General features: G+C 44.6%; 1 protein-coding gene across 4 annotated transcripts in view; it reads left to right on the forward strand.

Moving 5' to 3' along the window:
• LOC143282870 (uncharacterized) overlaps positions 1-18,246 on the forward strand; it is a 96,038-nt gene that overhangs the window by 11,073 nt on the left and 66,719 nt on the right. The window contains exon 1 of one of the 4 annotated variants that reach the window (XM_076588779.1): positions 4,282-4,704. The exons of the other annotated variants lie outside the window; for them this stretch is intronic. The gene's annotated coding sequence lies outside the window, so the exon portion shown is untranslated. Of the gene's footprint in view, positions 1-4,281; positions 4,705-18,246 lie in introns of those variants that run through there. 4 annotated transcript variants of the gene reach the window in all.

Consider the following 18,246-nt stretch of genomic DNA (forward strand, 5'->3'; position numbering starts at 1 on the left):
TAGTACTGAAGTGGAGGGGGAGGGTGGGGTAAGGGGTGTGTAGTACTGAAGTGGAGGGGATGGGTGGGGTAAGGGGTGTGTAGTACTGAAGTGGAGGGGGTGTGTGGGGTAAGGGCTGTGTAGTCCTGAAGTGGAGGGGGTGTGTGGGGTAAGGGGTGTGTAGTCCTGAAGTGGAGGGGGTGGGTGGGGTAAGGGCTGTGTAGTCCTGAAGTGGAGGGGGTGGGTGGGGTAAGGGGTGTGTAGTCCTGAAGTGGAGGGGGGGTGTGGGGTAAGGGCTGTGTAGTAGTCCTAAAGTGGAGGGGGTGGGTGGGGTAAGGGGTGTGTAGTCCTGAAGTGGAGGGGGGGTGTGGGGTAAGGGCTGTGTAGTCCTGAAGTGGAGGGGGTGTGTGGGGTAAGGGGTGTGTAGTCCTGAAGTGGAGGGGGACGGTGGGGTAAGGGGTGTGTAGTCCTGAAGTGGAGGGGGTGTGTGGGGTAAGGGCTGTGTAGTACTGAAGTGGAGGGGTGGGTGGGGTAAGGGGTGTGTAGTACTGAAGTGGAGGGTGTGTGTGGGGTAAGGGGTGTGTAGTCCTGAAGTGGAGGGGGTGTGTGGGGTAAGGGGTGTGTAGTCCTGAAGTGGAGGGGGTGTGTGGGGTAAGGGGTGTGTAGTCCTGAAGTGGAGGGGGTGGGTGGGGTAAGGGGTGTGTAGTACTGAAGTGGAGGGGATGGGTGGGGTAAGGGGTGTGTAGTCCTGAAGTGGAGGGGGTGGGTGGGGTAAGGGGTGTGTAGTCCTGAAGTGGAGGGGGACGGTGGGGTAAGGGGTGTGTAGTCCTGAAGTGGAGGGGGTGGGTGGGGTAAGGGGTGTGTAGTCCTGAAGTGGAGGGGGTGGGTGGGGTAAGGGGTGTGTAGTCCTGAAGTGGAGGGGGTGGGTGGGGTAAGGGGTGTGTAGTCCTGAAGTGGAGGGGGTGGGTGGGGTAAGGGGTGTGTAGTAGTCCTGAAGTGGAGGGGGTGGGTGGGGTAAGGGGTGTGTAGTACTGAAGTGGAGGGGGTGGGTGGGGTAAGGGGTGTGTAGTACTGAAGTGGAGGGGGTGGGTGGGGTAAGGGGTGTGTAGTACTGAAGTGGAGGGGGTGGGTGGGGTAAGGGGTGTGTAGTCCTGAAGTGGAGGGGGTGGGTGGGGTAAGGGGTGTGTAGTCCTGAAGTGGAGGGGGGGGGTGTGTGGGGTAAGGGGTGTGTAGTACTGAAGTGGAAGGGGAGGGTGGGGTAAGGGGTGTGTAGTAATGAAGTGGAGGGGGAGGCAAGCGGCTGTCTTGTCAATTATCATTCAAAGTAAGTAAAGAGGTGCTTACGTTGATGGCTGTGATGTGAAGTGATCCTCTGGTGTGTGGGTTGGCGCGCGAGAGCGTATCTTTGTACATATGTGTGTCTGTCTGTGTTCGCGTTTATATGCCCGAGCGTATGTGTGTATGAACGCTTTTGTGTGTGTGCGTGCTTGTGTGCGTTTATGTAAGTGTATATGCGTGCGTGCGTGCATGTGTGTGCGCCAGTGTGTTTGTGAGTGCGTGCGCGCGCGCGCGTGCGTGTGTATTCTATGCGCACGTGCTCTGTCTTATTTGCACACGTCTTCAGTAATTTACGCAGCCAACACTACAAGCAATCACACAGCTGTGATTTCAGGCGCAAAGAATGGGTGGTTGGCTGCGGGCAACCTGTCAAGTTGTTATTGTCGGTCGTTCATTGCATGGTCATGTCTCACACGTGAGTGTGTGGTTAAACCTCATTTTTCTGAATTCCCCGTATCTCTCTCCAGTGACGCCTTTGAAGACACTCGGCGTCTGATGAGGAGGCGTTCATGGCCGTTATCACTGAGTGCGGGGGGGGGGGGGGGGGGGGGGGGGGAGTAGAAGGAGGTGATTAGGGAGGGGAGGGGTGTGGGCAGATCAACTGCCCGTCTTGTTTGTTCAAACAATCAGTGACAGGTTGTCAGATATGTTTTTACCGTGGTGATGGAGTTTTCCGTCGCGCGCGCGCGCGTGTGTGTGCCCGTGTGTGTGTGTGTGTGTGTGTGTGTGTGTGTTAATAATAGGAATGCAGCCTATTACACTGAGCAAACATGAGAGGGAAAAACAACGAGAGAGAGGGTAGTGTGTGTATGTGCATGTGTGTGTGTGTGTGTGTGTGTGTGTGTGTAAATGATGGGAATGCAGCCTATCACACTGAACAAACGTGAGAGGGAAGAAGAAGGAGAATGTCACTAGGTCAGTTGTATATCTCTGGCTGTCCACGCGGACCAGGGGGACGTGTGTCAGTATCACAGCATCACGGCGTTCCCTTGGGAAGGTGAGCACGCTCAGTACAGCTCTGACAGCTACAATATACAGCTCTCCCACAGCCCTGACAGCGACAATATACAGCTCTCCCACAGCCCTGACAGCTACAATATACAGCTCTCCCACAGCTCTGACAGCTACAATACACAGCACTCCCACAGCCCTGACAGCTACAATACACAGCTCTCCCACAGCCCTGACAGCGACAATACACAGCTCTCCCACAGCCCTGACAGCTACAATATACAGCTCTCCCACAGCCCTGACAGCGACAATATACAGCTCTCCCACAGCCCTGACAGCGACAATACACAGCTCTCCCACAGCCCTGACAGCTACAATATACAGCTCTCCCACAGCCCTGACAGCTACAATACACAGCTCTCCCACAGCCCTGACAGCTACAATACACAGCTCTCCCACAGCCCTGACAGCTACAATACACAGCTCTCCCACAGCCCTGACAGCTACAATATACAGCTCTCCCACAGCCCTGACAGCGACAATACACAGCTCTCCCACAGCTCTGGACGGCCACAGTATCTGATGCTGCAGTGACCCGGCTGACCTGTGCACGCGAGAATGGAAGGTAGCTTGGATGTATGGTGGTTGTTGTTCCTGTAATGATGACGGATGATGATGATGATTACCATTATTATTATTGTTGTTATCGCACGCGACTGACTCCTTCAATTATGCCTGTTTCTAGCAGGTACAGATTTATTTGATATGGAATTCATAAAAAACAAAACAAAAGAAAACAGTATGATGTCTGACTGTGCGAAGCATGTCTCAGGTGTTTAGCTTTATTCTTTTTTCCAGTGGTGCCAAATGCCGAAAACAAGTTTTGTGACGATTCACAATGGTGAACACATGTGGAGGGATTCTCTCTTTTGTACAAAGGGTGAAAAGCTCAGTTTTGCAAAAAAAATCAGTTCTGATACTGTGCGAAGCTGTTTTCAACAAGACAAATTGGTGAACGTCAGTAGAGCAGAAGGTTGTGTGTGTGTGTGTGTGTGTGTGTGTGTGTGTGTGCCAGTGTTGAAAATAAGATTGCCATTGACTATGGATTTGAATCGCCCATTTGAATTAACCCTGACCCCATTTATAGGGTAACCCAGCATACAAAACAGTATTGAGCAGATGAAGGGAATCCATTTAGTGGCGGCTGGAAGACTTGAAGACTGTTCCCGACGACCCACTGCTTTGTTGGTGACAGGTTTGCTGGAGTTGAACGGCGGGCTATGTGAGAGCAAACACAGTGAAGAGGAATTTGGTGGGAACGGTTTGAGGAGCGTGTTCCCTGCCACTGATTGCCGGGCCTCTATGCAGGCCGCCTGTCTGTCTGTCTGTCTGTCTGTCTGTCTAAGGTTACACGCTCGCAGTTGGCAGTGCATAAGTGCATGGTGCACTCTGCAGCAATACAGTAAACTGCTGAGGGTTCCCATGACATTAACACCGCGTTTACCTGTCTGACCTGGCTTTAGCCTCCGTGTGTGTGTGTGTGTGTGTGTGTGTGTGTGTGTGTGTAGTGAACGAGGCTTTTTCTTTCTTTCTTGTTGTTCTTCTTCTGTTACTACTTCTTCTACCTACTTCTTTTTCTTCTGTTCACTTTTTAATTGCTTGTGAAGCAGATAGTCTTACCTCAGTTTGCTTTACGTGAACTGTTCTTTCTCTCCAGCTGCTCACCTCCTCCTCTCCCCCCCGCCCCTCTCCCGAAAGGCTCTCCCCCTTCCCCAGCTGCTCACCTCCTCCTCTCCCCCCGCCCCTCTCCCGAAAGGCTCTCCCCCTTCCCCCAGCTGCTCACCTCCTCCTGTCCCCCCGCCCCTCTCCCCCTTCCCTCATCTCTCGTTTGTTTTCCAAACAGTCGTGCATCGTCACTGCCACAGTAATGTATGTAGTACAGTGTGAGCTGCTCTGTGTGCCGGTGAATCATCGGAGAAGGTATGAGGAAGGAGGTGGGTGCAGCCACGGGGCTGAATAGAAGTGTGGTGCAGGTTTGAGGTGTACACCACATACCATTCTCTGGGTGCAGCCTGCCCCCTGTCATCCGTCTGGCGCCACGTGGGATGCGGGCAAGGTTAGCGGTACCACTCTCAGACATAATGATTGCGCTGCATGTCTTGGGGTGCCTGGTCCCTCTCCGGTGCCGGTCCTGTGGGCGGTAACTTGAACACGTCTGGTCAATGCTGTGCATGAGGTAGGACTACGGCAAGGGTGTGGTGCGTTGAAGGAAGGTTTGGTGCCTTGCATAGGATTTGTTGGAACAGAGAGGTGTGTACTGGGGCTGTTCATGGGATGACTGGACACCCTCATCTACAGTGTCAGCTGGCAAGGACTAGACCACTGCCTGTCCATCCTATGGTGCACTTGCTGGGTAAATTGTGATTATCTTCAAAGGTAAGAAACGTTAAACATGTCGGTTTATTGAACCAAGAGAACTATGCGTTGTTTTCTTTCACGATTTGTATAACATTGTGACTGTGATGAACAGAAATGAGCGCGTCAGACTCTGAACATGTTTTCTTTTACATCAATTATATCTTGTAATTAAAAGGTGAGGTTGTAATTGCACATAATCATTATCTGACTTGTCAGTGCAGCAGCCGAGCGCATCATGAATGAACCATACTTCTGTCCGTGTGCCTGTCCTCTCATGTGTACCTCCGGCGCACGGGAAGAGACCAAAATACGCACGTTAATGACCGGCCTAGACTCATCATTCACTGCATGTCAGAGTCTGGTGGATAACAGAAACATGAAAACACCCAACTTACTCTGCATGTAGAACACGTCTTTACTTTTTCAGTCCATTGTTGTGAATAAACTGAACTTAGGATCGTGTACAGATTTCGTTTTTTTTTCTTCTGAATATTGAAGAGAAAAAAAAGTCATTGCCGGCAAGTCATCCTTTGGTCTCTGAAGAAAGGAAGAAATATCCCTTTACACATATGGTGATTGTAGATTGTCGATATATCTGTTTCAGTTCTTTCTGACAGAAAATCTTAATGTTTTCGAAGGACTCCTCTAAGCAGATGGCCGTGACATAGTGTAGCCAGCCTTTAGATTTTACGGCTGTATGTTGGCACTGCCTGCTGCCAGTTGCAGGTTCAAAGCTGAGGTGAAAAAGGAGTTAACTCATTCTACTTCAGGTACGAGTTAACTCCTCACATGATTACTTCCCCTGTGGACAAGGTACGAGAATTCTACACACTATTCTAATCTCGTTCATTCTTGATTGGTACAACTGGCATTCAAAACTGAACTGTTAACTGATCCCGGAAGCATGAAAACGAAACTTTGACCGATTAAATCAAAATTCTCCATCTGTTTTTGTTGTTTTAGTGAGCCATCCTGTTTTGTTTTTCTGCAGTGGTCTGACGTAGTGCTGGTCCGGGGGAGTTGTGGCAGGCATGGAGCTGTGGGGCAGAATGAGTTATGACCTTGGCTCCAGTTAGAAAACAAAGTAATTGATAAGACTTTGTTTCGGTTACAGTTCACAGCTTGCCTTCGAACCAGTCTCTGTCACTGCCATCTCTCTTTCTCTCTATCCGTCTCTTTTTGTCACTCAAGCGCGTGCAGACACACAAAATGCATGCACACACACTTACACAGGCATAACTCCAACCCACATACCACATACGCGAACATACACACACACACACGCACGTACACACACCAGTACTTGCCCCCCCCCCCTCCCTCCCCTCGCCCTCCAACACACATCCTCAAACATAGACCACACACAATGTACTGACAACATGGACTGATACCTGTATAGACATTGGCTAAATATATTTCTGTGCACAGTGGAATACAATATTATGCAGACGCATGTATAGGGGTGTACGGAGGAAACAAGGTATCTGGGATACATACAGCACGTGTGGGTGGGGATACTGGTGGTACGGCGAATGAGAAAAACCGAGTCTGTTGACGTACTGAATGTACACCACACCGCGTTATTCGACCTTTTTTTCAAAATAGCATATTTATTTATCTCTTCGTATTATTTCACTCGTTTTTTAACAGACTGTTCGTAGCAGGAATATGTAGGAGTGTCATCGGAAACATGTTTTCTGTCAGAACTGATACAGATACCTGTGTTCTCGTTGCTGTTGGAGAGGCCTGAGAAAGAGAGAGAGAGAGAGAGAGAGAGAGAGAGAGAGAGAGAGAGAGGGTCCTTTTACAGATCAGCCACAACTGTGCCGGGTGGGAATCAAGAAGTCTTTTTGTTCAGAAATCCCTTACATTGGTTTAGCTGTGCTGTGGATATGTGCTTTGCCAAATCTTCTCTGATAACTGGTTGTTTTGAAATGTTTTTTATACAGCAGGTTATATTTCGTCTTGAAAAAAAAACACGAGCACACTCATATTGTCAAACTCTATGTGTGTGTGTGTGTGTGTGTGTGTGTGTGTGTGTGTGTGTGTGTGTGCGCGCGCGCGCGCGGTCGCGCCGCGCGTGCGTGCGTGCGTTTTTATGTATGTGTGTCCGTGTGTGCGTGTGTATGTCAGTGCAAATGTGTGTGTGCGTCAGTGCGCTTGTGCGCCAGCTCAGTTGTGTACAGAACAAAATGGAAGTGGATACAGCTGGGGGAGCAGTGATACAGGGGGATGTAGAGGGGTGTGCCAATGAGTATGTGTTTTGTGTGCATGCTAACACCCGCTGTGTCGTTGTTTTTATTTTGTTTTGTTTTAAAATTCACTAAGTATCATTCATTTGCTTGTTTGGTTGTCTGTCCATCTGTTTATGTATTCATTTATTTTCCCTTCAACAGTCAGCGGGTAGCAGGTCTGCTGGCAAAACGTTCGTGCTCTTTATCATTCCAGTCTCTACTGATGTGTAGGAACTAAACTGGTTGGCAAAATCTTTGCCAAAACTATTTGAGAGAGAGAGAGAGAGAGAGAGAGAGAGAGAGAGAGAGAGCGTGTATGTGTGAGTGTGCGCGTACTCATTTAAAAGTTGATTTTGTATCCCACTGCGACGTGCAGATAAGAATTATTAAAGTGTTTACAGTAAATGATCAGTAGCCGTTTGCAGCCTGGGTCTTGACTGAGAAACAGGAATATTATACAAAACTAGAATGCTGTACGTACGTACGTACGTAATTCATATAACTGATGTTGTTTTTTCCCCTTGTGTTTAAACAAGCAACATTATTGCGTTTGCCTTTTAACGAGGGGCAGTCACTCTTGTGCATCCGTGCTGAGAGCAGACGACTCCACTTTGGTACAAAAGTGAGTTGAGCAGCAGAAGTGTTTTTTGCATATCGGCCGCACTGGGCAGGCAGTTTACAACCAAGCTGCCTTTAAAAAGGGAAAGGAATTACCAGCAAACTTGCAGCTGCCTTCTTGTGTGAAAAGACAGTTTGTTTCTTCCGACAAGCTTGTATTGTGAGGTGAAAAGCTCAGTCAGTCTGTGGCGTCAGTACAGAACTGTATCACGCATGTGCCATGTGAAGTGGTCGGCAATTTCCACAGTTTTCCCCCTAAAGACGGAACAAGTAGTGTTCACAACAAGGCGTGAACGTTCTCTCCACCATTCACATTGAAACGTGGATTTTGCTGTGTGGTCTCCTTGGAACAGTCTTCAAATCTGCGGTGGTGCGTTAGTTTCCTTGTTTCACTCTCCCCCCTCCCTCCCCCTCTCTCTGTGAGTGTGTATGTGTGTGCTTTTTAGAGCCTGATTCATGATAACAAGGATAGATTACAGGCTATATGTCATTTCTCAATGCCTAAATCAATGTCGTAAATCGCACGAAAAGGTCCCAGAATTTACTGGAATAGGAAGTTATATCTTTTTAGAGATGAAGAAGAGAAAACATCTTTAAAAGTGACCTTCTGGTACTGGTTCAATCACACAGGTGATATCAGGTTTCTGTTTGGAGACATACCAATTGCCATCCACAGTGTACTTTGTTGCACAAGTGGACGCCAGCATTTGGGTCTTTTTGATTTCTTCATAAGTCCCACAGAAACTGGCATTTCTTCCAAATTTGGGTCGGGAGACTTAACCGAGCCATCATCTATATAACGCGCACGGTTTATAAAACGAGGTACACTGTGCGGCATGTACGTGCACAATTTTAAAATGTAACTAGAAAGCATCGGTGTTTTTATTAAAGGCACAGCCGGTACAGTTTTCAAGTTATTTTGCGCACAGACGATTGAGAGCACATGTTGTAAAAGGGAAGACATCTGTGTGGTGAAGACACGATTAAGCTAATGATGGGTGTGATGCTTTAATTGGTAAAACCGTTTTTCACTTGCGCATCACAGCGGTTGATGATGCATGCTGAGTTTCCGACTTGGGCCTGGCTGCTCATTTTTAGCTTCTCTCCTGCAGTATTGCGCTCTGTGTCTCTGTCTCTCTATCCATATATATATATATATATATATATATATATATTGTGTGTGTGTGTGTGTGTGTGTGTGTGTGTGTGTGTGTGTGTGTGAGAGAGAGAGAGAGAGAGAGAGAGAGAGAACGATAACGATGACGGTAACGGTAACGATTTTTTATTCAGATAAAGGCCAAAGCCCCTTACTGAAGGGGGTAACATTAAAGAAAGATAAATAAGATTTTACATGACACACTATGCATCTGCAACATAAACCAACAAAAAATAGCTAACACAGATGTTCAACAACATTCACGTCGTAACAGTTCTCAATCCTTTCAATGCCTCATATATATAAATGGCCAAGTTACACAGAGTAGAGTCATATCTTGATATGAGTAAATTAAATCTAAAGATAGATGGATCTTTATAACACTTTGGTTGGATTAGTTTTTGTCTGAGGTCACTCAAGGCAGGGCATTATAACACAAAATGTAGCTCGTCTTCCTTACCCAGATTACATAAACGACAAGTAAACACAGATTCCATTAAATTTCCGTATCTAAACCAATGAGTAGCAATATCAGAAACACCAAATCTAAATTTTGTCAATGGACATTTGATAAATCTGTTCAATACCAACTCAATGTATGGTTCGATGACATGCGATGTCTTGAAGAGTTTAAACTGTGCAAATCTATCACTGTTTTGTATATGATCATGCCAGTCTTGTCACCTGCAATCAATAATTCGTTGTTTAAAGCACTTTAAAAAGCCGGCAATATCTTCAACCCCCTGATTGTCCCACACAAATGCAAAACCATAAGAATTCAAACACTGCCGAACACTCGTTGCCCTCGTCTTTTTGCCATTATTATCTAAAGAATATAACATATTGTAAGCTTTAAATGGAAATATGTTTCATCCATTCTGGTCAGTTTCAGCCAATATTTGATACATTTAATATATGAATTCAAATAAATCGGATATCTCCCCAGCTCACCATAAACAAGATCATTTGGAGTTCGACTGTCTACATTGAGAAACCGTTTCATTGCAAATAAATGCGTTTTTTCTGTTGCTACATTATTTTCCAGTCCACAATTTCTGCTCTATACTGCAATATTGGCTGAACTTGAGAATCAAACAACGTACCAAATACACTAAATGAGCTGCAATCTATTTTATACAAAATATGAAGTATTACAATAACTGCTTTCTTTGCTTTGTTAGCTATATCCTGACATGCGAAATTGAAACTGAGTCTAGTTGAAAAATAAATTCCAAGATACCTGTATGGATTGACAACATCAGTTCTTTCACTACCATACGTCATTTCTTGCCAAATACCCTCCCTTGCGAAAAACAACAATGCTCGTTTTGTCCATGTTTACTTTTAAGTGCAGATTACTGGCAGCAGTATATAAATTGTTCAATTGTCGCTGTAAACCAACTGTTGTTATGGATAACAAAATCATGTCGTCAGCAAACAGTAAAACCAAATCAAAAGTAACGCCGTGGTGACCATTCTGCATAGTTTCTAAAGCAAGTTCATTGATAGAAAGTGAAAACAAAACAGGGCTACAAACATCCCCTTGTTTAACCCCACGAATACAGCCACGGTGAGAGAGAGAGAGAGAGAGAGAGAGAGAGTAAACATGTTCTTCTCTGCATGTTCTCCTCTCGACAGGAGAAGAAACCGCCGGTTGAAATTACAAATGCTTCAAAAACACGTTTAGAACATGTCATTATGAATGGCATATAGCTTTGGTTGTCAAGATAATGGCAGTCAGCGGTTCGCCCCGGCTGTAGTTTTACACACACACACACACACACACACACACACACACACACACACACACCTACGCTAACACAGGAACAAATACACACACATACACACACGCGCGCACACCGGCACACACAGGAACAAACACACACACACACACACACACACACACACACACACACACACACACACGTGTGTGTATGTGTATGTATATATATATATATATATATATTGAATATTTTGTTTACCTGGGACACATATGATAAACGGCACACTTTGGCATCAGAGAAAAACATAGAAAGAGAGAAAGAGACAGAGATAGGGTGCTTAAACTTGGGGTATACATCGTACATTTTCGGTGAAATATTAATCATACTTACCCATTAAACAACGTGATGGAACCCTGCACTGTAGACAGCGGGCTGCTCCATCAGATGTTTGATACATGCTGTGTGGATGTTTACGTTCTGACGACGCTGCCAGCTGTTTGTTTTCCTATCAGCGATCCCTGGAGCTATCAAAGAGAGATGCTGTATGAACGAACAAGAACCGTCTGAAGAAGTGCGATGTTTGATGGATGGAACCCTGTGTGCTGGGGCTGACGCACTGGTTTGGCAGCAAACTGGTTGTGGACGACATCCATCGATGAAGAGGGTTTCATGATGAAGAGAGTTGGTGCATTGGAATGGGAAACCTAGATGCATGTTATCCCGTTGTCTCTGTCTCTCTGTCTGGCCGTTTCCCTGTCTGTCTGTCTGCCTGTCTGTCTGTCTCTCTCTCTCTCTCGCTCACTCGCTCACTCACTTGCGCCCGTTCTTTGCATATACCTGTCTGTCCCTCCTCGCTTTCTCCCACCCTCCTCCTCCTCTCCCCCTTTTCCTCCTCCTCTCTCCCTCTCTCTCCGAGGCTCTCCCCCACCCACCCTGACGAACATACGCTATGCAATGAAGATAACTGTGTCGAGACAGAGGTACGTCAGATAGAGCCTGCCCTGGCATTTCAGTTAAGCCACGGAGAGAGAGAGAGGCTCGACACTGACATTTTAATTGACATTGGCGGCTTATCTTTAGCCTGTATGTCAGTGGGGTTCAATTTTCCAGTGCAGTCTCAGAAGCTAACGGAAGAAAATTATAATTCGTGAAGTAAATTTGATTTACATTCCATTAACACAGTTCATACTGATGAGTTCATCAAGTGTGTACATGTATAAAGATCATGAAATACTTGTGGAAATCATCATGATTATTGTTGGCAAAGCCATAGTTGTATTCATCGTTTTGGGATGATAAACAAGGCCAAGGCATATCTTCTCTACTGGCAGCAGTGACTCTGAGGTGTGTAGATACTGGCCATATTTCTTCATATTACACTGAGTTAAGTATGAGAGAGAGAGAGAGAGGTGGGGATCATATTCTTTCACTATCATTGCACACTTACACGCGCGCGAGTACACACACACACACACACACACACACACACACACGTGCGCACACGCATACACACACAAGGGAGAGAGGGAGAGCAACGAGCAGAACAGCATAGAGAAAGAGAGAGTGGAAGACATGTCGGGGGATGGATGACTGGGGAGGGGTGGTGGACTTGCTGCTTGCTGCTAAATATAGATGGCAATGTTATTTTCTGGGAACCTTCCCAGTGCCGGAAATAAAAGTGAGCTGTGCCGAAAGCCTCCCCGCTCCACACACACATCCACTGCATCGTGCGTGGCCCGTCGGCTCCTCGTTCCCTCCCCAGCCTTTCAGGCACCCGTCTATCTTTAGACCTGCATGCTTGTTCAGCCAGTCGTCGGCGATGATAAGGATGGCGTGAAGTTTGGATTCTCCCTTTCTCTTCCGCGCGCGCGCGCGCGCGTGTGTGTGTGTGTGTGTGTGTGTGTGTGTGTGTGTGTGTGTGTGTGTGCGCGCGCACACGCACTCCCCGCCGGCTTTCTCTACGTGTGTGTGTGTGTGTGTGTGAGTGTGTGTGTGTGTTTGTGTGTGTGTGTGTGTGTGTGTGTGTGTGTGATCTAAGAGATAGAGAGAGAGAGTGAGGGGTTGGGGAGGGGGGGGAGGAGCTGAGTACTCAGTTGCGCATACCTTGCATATGTGGTTTTGTTAATCAACTGAAAGAAGCCACAATTTTCTCTCTGTCTTTCTAACAGACAGACAATACGCACGCACGCGCGCGGGCACACACACTGACACACACACACATATCTATGCATACACACAGAGGTGTGTGTGTGTGTGTGTGTGTGTGTGTGTGTGTGTGTGTGTGTGTTTGTGCTCAATGCCTTCATGTTTGTCAGTCTGAGCATGCGCACAAGAGAGATTGGGAAAGAGAGTTGTAGGCAGAGAGAGAGAGAACTCATAACTCAGAACTCAAAACGTTTTTATTCAAGGATTAAGATTTTTGGCATTGCCTATTCTTCCAATCTGTCCTTGCTGATCTACATCTATTACAAATAGCACACACATAAATGAGTACTCAAGAGAGAGAGAGAGAGAGGATTCAAAACTCGATCGTTTAATCCGGTTTTACTCAGTGATAAAGATTTTGGGCATCGCCTAGTCTTCCAGTTTGTCCCTGTGACATTAACAGTAACAACACCAACAATACAAATATGGTAGGATAACAACAGTAATGATGATGATGATGGTGATGACAATCATAATAATCATAATAATTATCAGAAGAAGAAGAAAAGAAGAAGAATAGTAATAAGAATTATAATGACGATATTAAGCACACACACACACACACACATTGACAAACAAACAAACACACACACACATATATATACATGCACACAGAGAGGGAGTGAGGGAGGGAGGGAGAGAGGTGGGCACCAGACTGAAGAAAGGGGATGGATGCAAGCCGCTGTACCCTCAAAGAGGCAGATTTTAGTCCACGATTTGTACACTGATTACCTTCAAGCGTACCTGTCTGCCGTTTACGTTACCTGCGTTTAACAGGCAGATTCCATGCCGGTGATGTGTTCGGCAGAGTGGCAGCGGTTCACGCATCGTTACGCTGATCTCCTTCGCCTTCCAGCAGACAAGGGAATGCTGCACTTTGTCACACAGCGATTCATAAAATAGGTAGGTTGGGAACGTACTTTTCGAGAACGTTTCTTTATTGGTTTCTCTTTTGCGTTTATTTACGGTTGGGGGCACTGGCTTAGCTTGTACCATGTCTTGTTTTAAGGAAGGAAAATACTGTATACTTGGTCATAGTTTACAGTGTTACCATGTCACATATATATATATATATCCTTTTTGTTGTTTTGTTTGTTCTGTGCTGTATCATATTACATTGCAATACATTGTATTGTATTAATATTTTGTCGCAACATATTTTTCTGTGTGAAAGTCAAGTGTCTGTCTAACCATCCATTTTTCCATTTTCCTTTCTGTGTGTTTGTGCTTTCTTTATTGGTTTTGCCAGGGACGACTGACTCTCTTCTGGCCTTTTTCAATAGCGATAAGAGCGTGCTGCACACAATGGGGACCTCAGACAATACGATTGACCATTTGCAGTACTTGGATCAAAACAGGCAGCAGCCCAGTCAAAACTGCAGTACTTGTCAGACTTGCTGGAAAAAAAACAACTCTGCCAAATGACTCCATGAAAGTGAACATGGCGGGAAAGAGCAAAGCACTCGATACAGCCGTGTTTTCTTTCCAAAAGTAGCAACAGTAAGAGGATACATCCGCTGCAGACGGCATTGCTGCCATTGACACAACAAATTGCAGCGAACGGAATTTCTTTCGTGCTCAGAACGACGGGCGCAACGTCCGAGTGGTTATTGCATCGAGTGGATGTTAAATCTTAGCGAGGTCTATAAGACACACGATCAGTATATGCACTACACACAAAAAGTCTGTAAACAATAAACAAGAGAGAACAATAACCCAAAGAAAACATAACCATCTAACCGGGTAATGACGTTTCTGTCAGCAGTTGTAAACAAATCTTCCTAACATACCTACGTGATTGTCTTCCAGTATATCTATCTATCTATCTATCTATCTATCTATCTATCTATCTATCTATCTATATATATATATATATATGTGTGTGTGTGTGTGTGTGTGTGTGTGTGTGTGTGTGTGTGTGTGTGAATAGAATAGAATAGATTTTATTGTCATGAAACCGTAAGGTTTATAAGACACAAGTGCAATGGTAAATGAATGAACGAATGAAAAAACACAATCAATCAGTTAATGCAGTAAATTGCAGCAGCATTCATAAACAAATTTTCCCAATCTTGTTTGTATATATTCATCATCTGTTAGCATCACCTGACTGGGAATATGTCCTGTGTTATTCGAATTTTGAATATCCTTTAAAAATTGTTGCCTTAAGGTTTTATATTTAATACAATGATCAAGAAGATGGATTTCATCTTCCAGGATGTTACACTTGTTGCACAATCTGTCTTCTTGTGGAATATTTAAATATCTACCTTTCTCAATCTTTAGGTCATGCACGCTTATTCTGAGTTTCGTTAAAGCTTGTCTGTGTTTTGTATCTGATATATTTAAAAGATAGGTTTCAGTTTTGTACTCTGCTACATCGTATTGTAAAAATTTAGCTTTAATGATTTTTCTCTTTTATCTTTCCAGTATTTGATATATTCATTTTCTAATTTTTTATACACGACGTATTTCAGTCTATGTACGCTGAATGTGAATTGATTTTTCCAAATGTGATCAAGGTCTATAATTTCGAGTATCTTTTTAACAAATATCAACCATGGGGAAGTTGTATTTTCTTGTTGGTACATGGACTTATATATTTTGTTGATGAGGGAAGTTTCTGGCAATTGAATAATGTGAATCCAATATGTAATAATTTGGCACATTATCTTTAAACTTATTGGGAATCTGCCCAGTTCACCTAACACAGGAAACACCATAGCTTTTTTGTATACTCCAAGTATTTGCTTACAGAATTTAATGTGTAATTTTTCATGTGGAAACTTATTCGATAAGCAGTCGTCAAAAAGATGTGTTAAATCGAAAGAATCATCCGGTTTGACTTGGTAAGGTAACCATACCTCCGCCCAATAAATCGATATTGGCGTTATCAAAGTATCATATAGTTTAGATATGGTACCTAGATTGATGTTGATAGTTTTGAATGTTCTTCGTAAAGTATGCAATGCTTTGTTTGCTTGTTTAGTTAGGTGTTCCTGTGCTCTTATCAGACTTCCACTTTTGTGGAATATAACTCCTAAATATTTATATTCTTCTGCTGTTTGTATTATATCTTCCCCACAGTACAAATATATTGGTACTTTTGGGTCAGATCTTGAAAAGATTACCACTTTCGTTTTTTCTCTATTAATTTTTAATCCCCAACTATGGCAATATGTGTTCAAATTATGTAATTTTTATTGCAATCCTTTTCTTGTTAAAGACAGAATAACCAGATCATCAGCATAAAGTAAACATAGTACATTGCTGGGTGAAACAGCATTGAATTTTGGAGAATCGTTACTTTCCATAGATTTTACAATATCATCTATGAAAATATTAAAGTTGGGCGTAGTGTATTGCCCTGTTGTACACCCTTCTGTACAGTTATTTCTGTGCTGAGACCTTCGTATGAATTTATTTGAATTTTGGAATTATCATACATGTCTTTAATTATATCAAAGCATTTTCCAGTTATGCCCATTCTTTTCAACTTTAGGAACAGGGCATCGTGCCAAACATTATCAAAGGCTTTTTCAAAATCTACAAAACAACCGTATAATCTACCATTTTTTACTTTTATTACTTCATTAATGATCTTTTTTAGAATGAAGATTTGATCAGTTGTTCTGTAGTGTTTCCGAAATCCAATGTGTTCCTTTGTTAGGCGTTCACCTTGTTCTAGGTACTCAGTTATTCGATTATTTAATAGTGTGTGTGTGTGTGTGTGTGTGTGTGTGTGTGTGTGTGTGTGTGTGTGTGTGATCATTGTTTACTGTTGCACGTGTGTTTACGCAGGATTAACACATGCAAGTTAAAGATCTCCGAGTCAGTATTAGTATTCGGTGTATGATTGAAACATGACACGCTCAGCTGGAGACTGGACCACACTCAACCCCTGTCGGCACAGAAGAATCCCGCAGTGACAACGAAGGCTTCTTAATAAAGGGTTCAAATCAACGACGTTCCACATCCAGCTCTGTCCGCGACGCAAACCAGTCCGCCGTGGAGGCGGCATGGTCCTACATTCCGTTTTCCTTTAGTTTGGATCCATGAAATGAATTGTCATCTGGCTGTCTGTCTGTCAGTGATGTGCATGTCACCTCAGCGAAACTAATTTTGAAAAAATTACATGAATATATTGAAGACAGAGTAACTTCAGTATGTTAACACTGATTGTTTTTATGTCAGCCGGACACAAAAGTTCATACACATAAACGCAGAATGAAATTTTCTACTCCTCCATGCCGAACAAAAAATTCCTATAACATTCCCATGAAAGAAGAGAAGTACCACACAGTAATTATCTGACAGCCGATGAGAAGCCATCGATCAGACGAACGAACACCATTCATCTCAGATTTGCGACCGGAAGGATGTTAGACAGGAAGTGGCGATCTGAACCAAGTGCGCATGGTTCAGTGACATTACGTGAAGCTGCTGGGCGCTGCTGTTTGTATCCTTGATGAAGGCACTTCCGCACTGAGCATGCTTGCTTGTAGATCACGTGCAGACATTCGGTTCGTCAGTTTGAAGTTGTTTTTTTTTTTGGAAGAAAACAGGCAGGTAGGGGTGAGAGTGTTGTGGGGGAAGGGGTGAAGGTGGCGAGAGGCCAAGAGCAGGGAGAAGGTGTGGAGGGGGGATGGAGGAAGGAGAGAGTAGCGGGGAAGGGAGGGGGGGGGGGGAGAGGACAAAGAAAAGAGAATGAAAAGGTTGTGCGGTAGTTTCGGGGAATGATTCCAATTCCATCACTCTCTCCCTCCCCCTCACACACACACACAGAAGGAGGGGGGAACAACGGATGAAATGAAGGGTATGTATTTTTCACTCCCTGAATGACGATGGCTCTTCAGAGGGAAACATCTCACCTGTGTTTCATTATCTTCTTTGCGCACCTGACGCTGCCGTCACGTCTGAGTGTGCTGAGTGTGCTGCAGACCTATAGATTACACGTGTCGGGGAACGTGTTGTGTTCTGCGATGGGAGATACACACACACACACACACACACACACACACACACACACACACACACACACAGAGAGATTTATAGTGTGTGTATTTGAGAGACAGAGAGAGAGAGAGAGAGTGTGTGTGTGTATGTGTGTGTTGGCGTATTTGCATGTTTCTTTCCCTCCAAAGAGTTATAGTGTGTGTAACACACACACACACACACACACACACGCACACACGCACACACACACACAGGGAGGGGGGGGGAGATGGCGGGATGTTTCTTAATTAACAAGAAGATAAAAATAATCTTCCAAAATTATAGAATGATCCAGCATAAAAGGTATTTAACTCAAATGTGTTTCTGTTTCAACTCCTTAAACATTCTTGTGTCCGTTTGTGTCCGTATCTCTGAAGTGGTATTAGACGAGGGACGTCGCCTCGTTCCACGATGTTTATACATATGTGTGTGATTAGAAGCATGTCCTTAAACAACAACTGGTACTACATGGATAAGGTTCAAACGGACTTCATCCCTCTGTGTCAGTGTTTGTTGATAGTGGCGAAGGGAGCGAAGAGGCTGTTTGGGTTATGATAAGGTTATCCCCATGTTGATGTTGACAAGAGCAACTGCTGACACTGTGATTATATTCGTGTTCTTGTGGGAC

This window comes from Babylonia areolata, chromosome 1 (genome assembly GCF_041734735.1).
Source record: "Babylonia areolata isolate BAREFJ2019XMU chromosome 1, ASM4173473v1, whole genome shotgun sequence".
Taxonomy (NCBI): domain Eukaryota; kingdom Metazoa; phylum Mollusca; class Gastropoda; order Neogastropoda; family Buccinidae; genus Babylonia; species Babylonia areolata.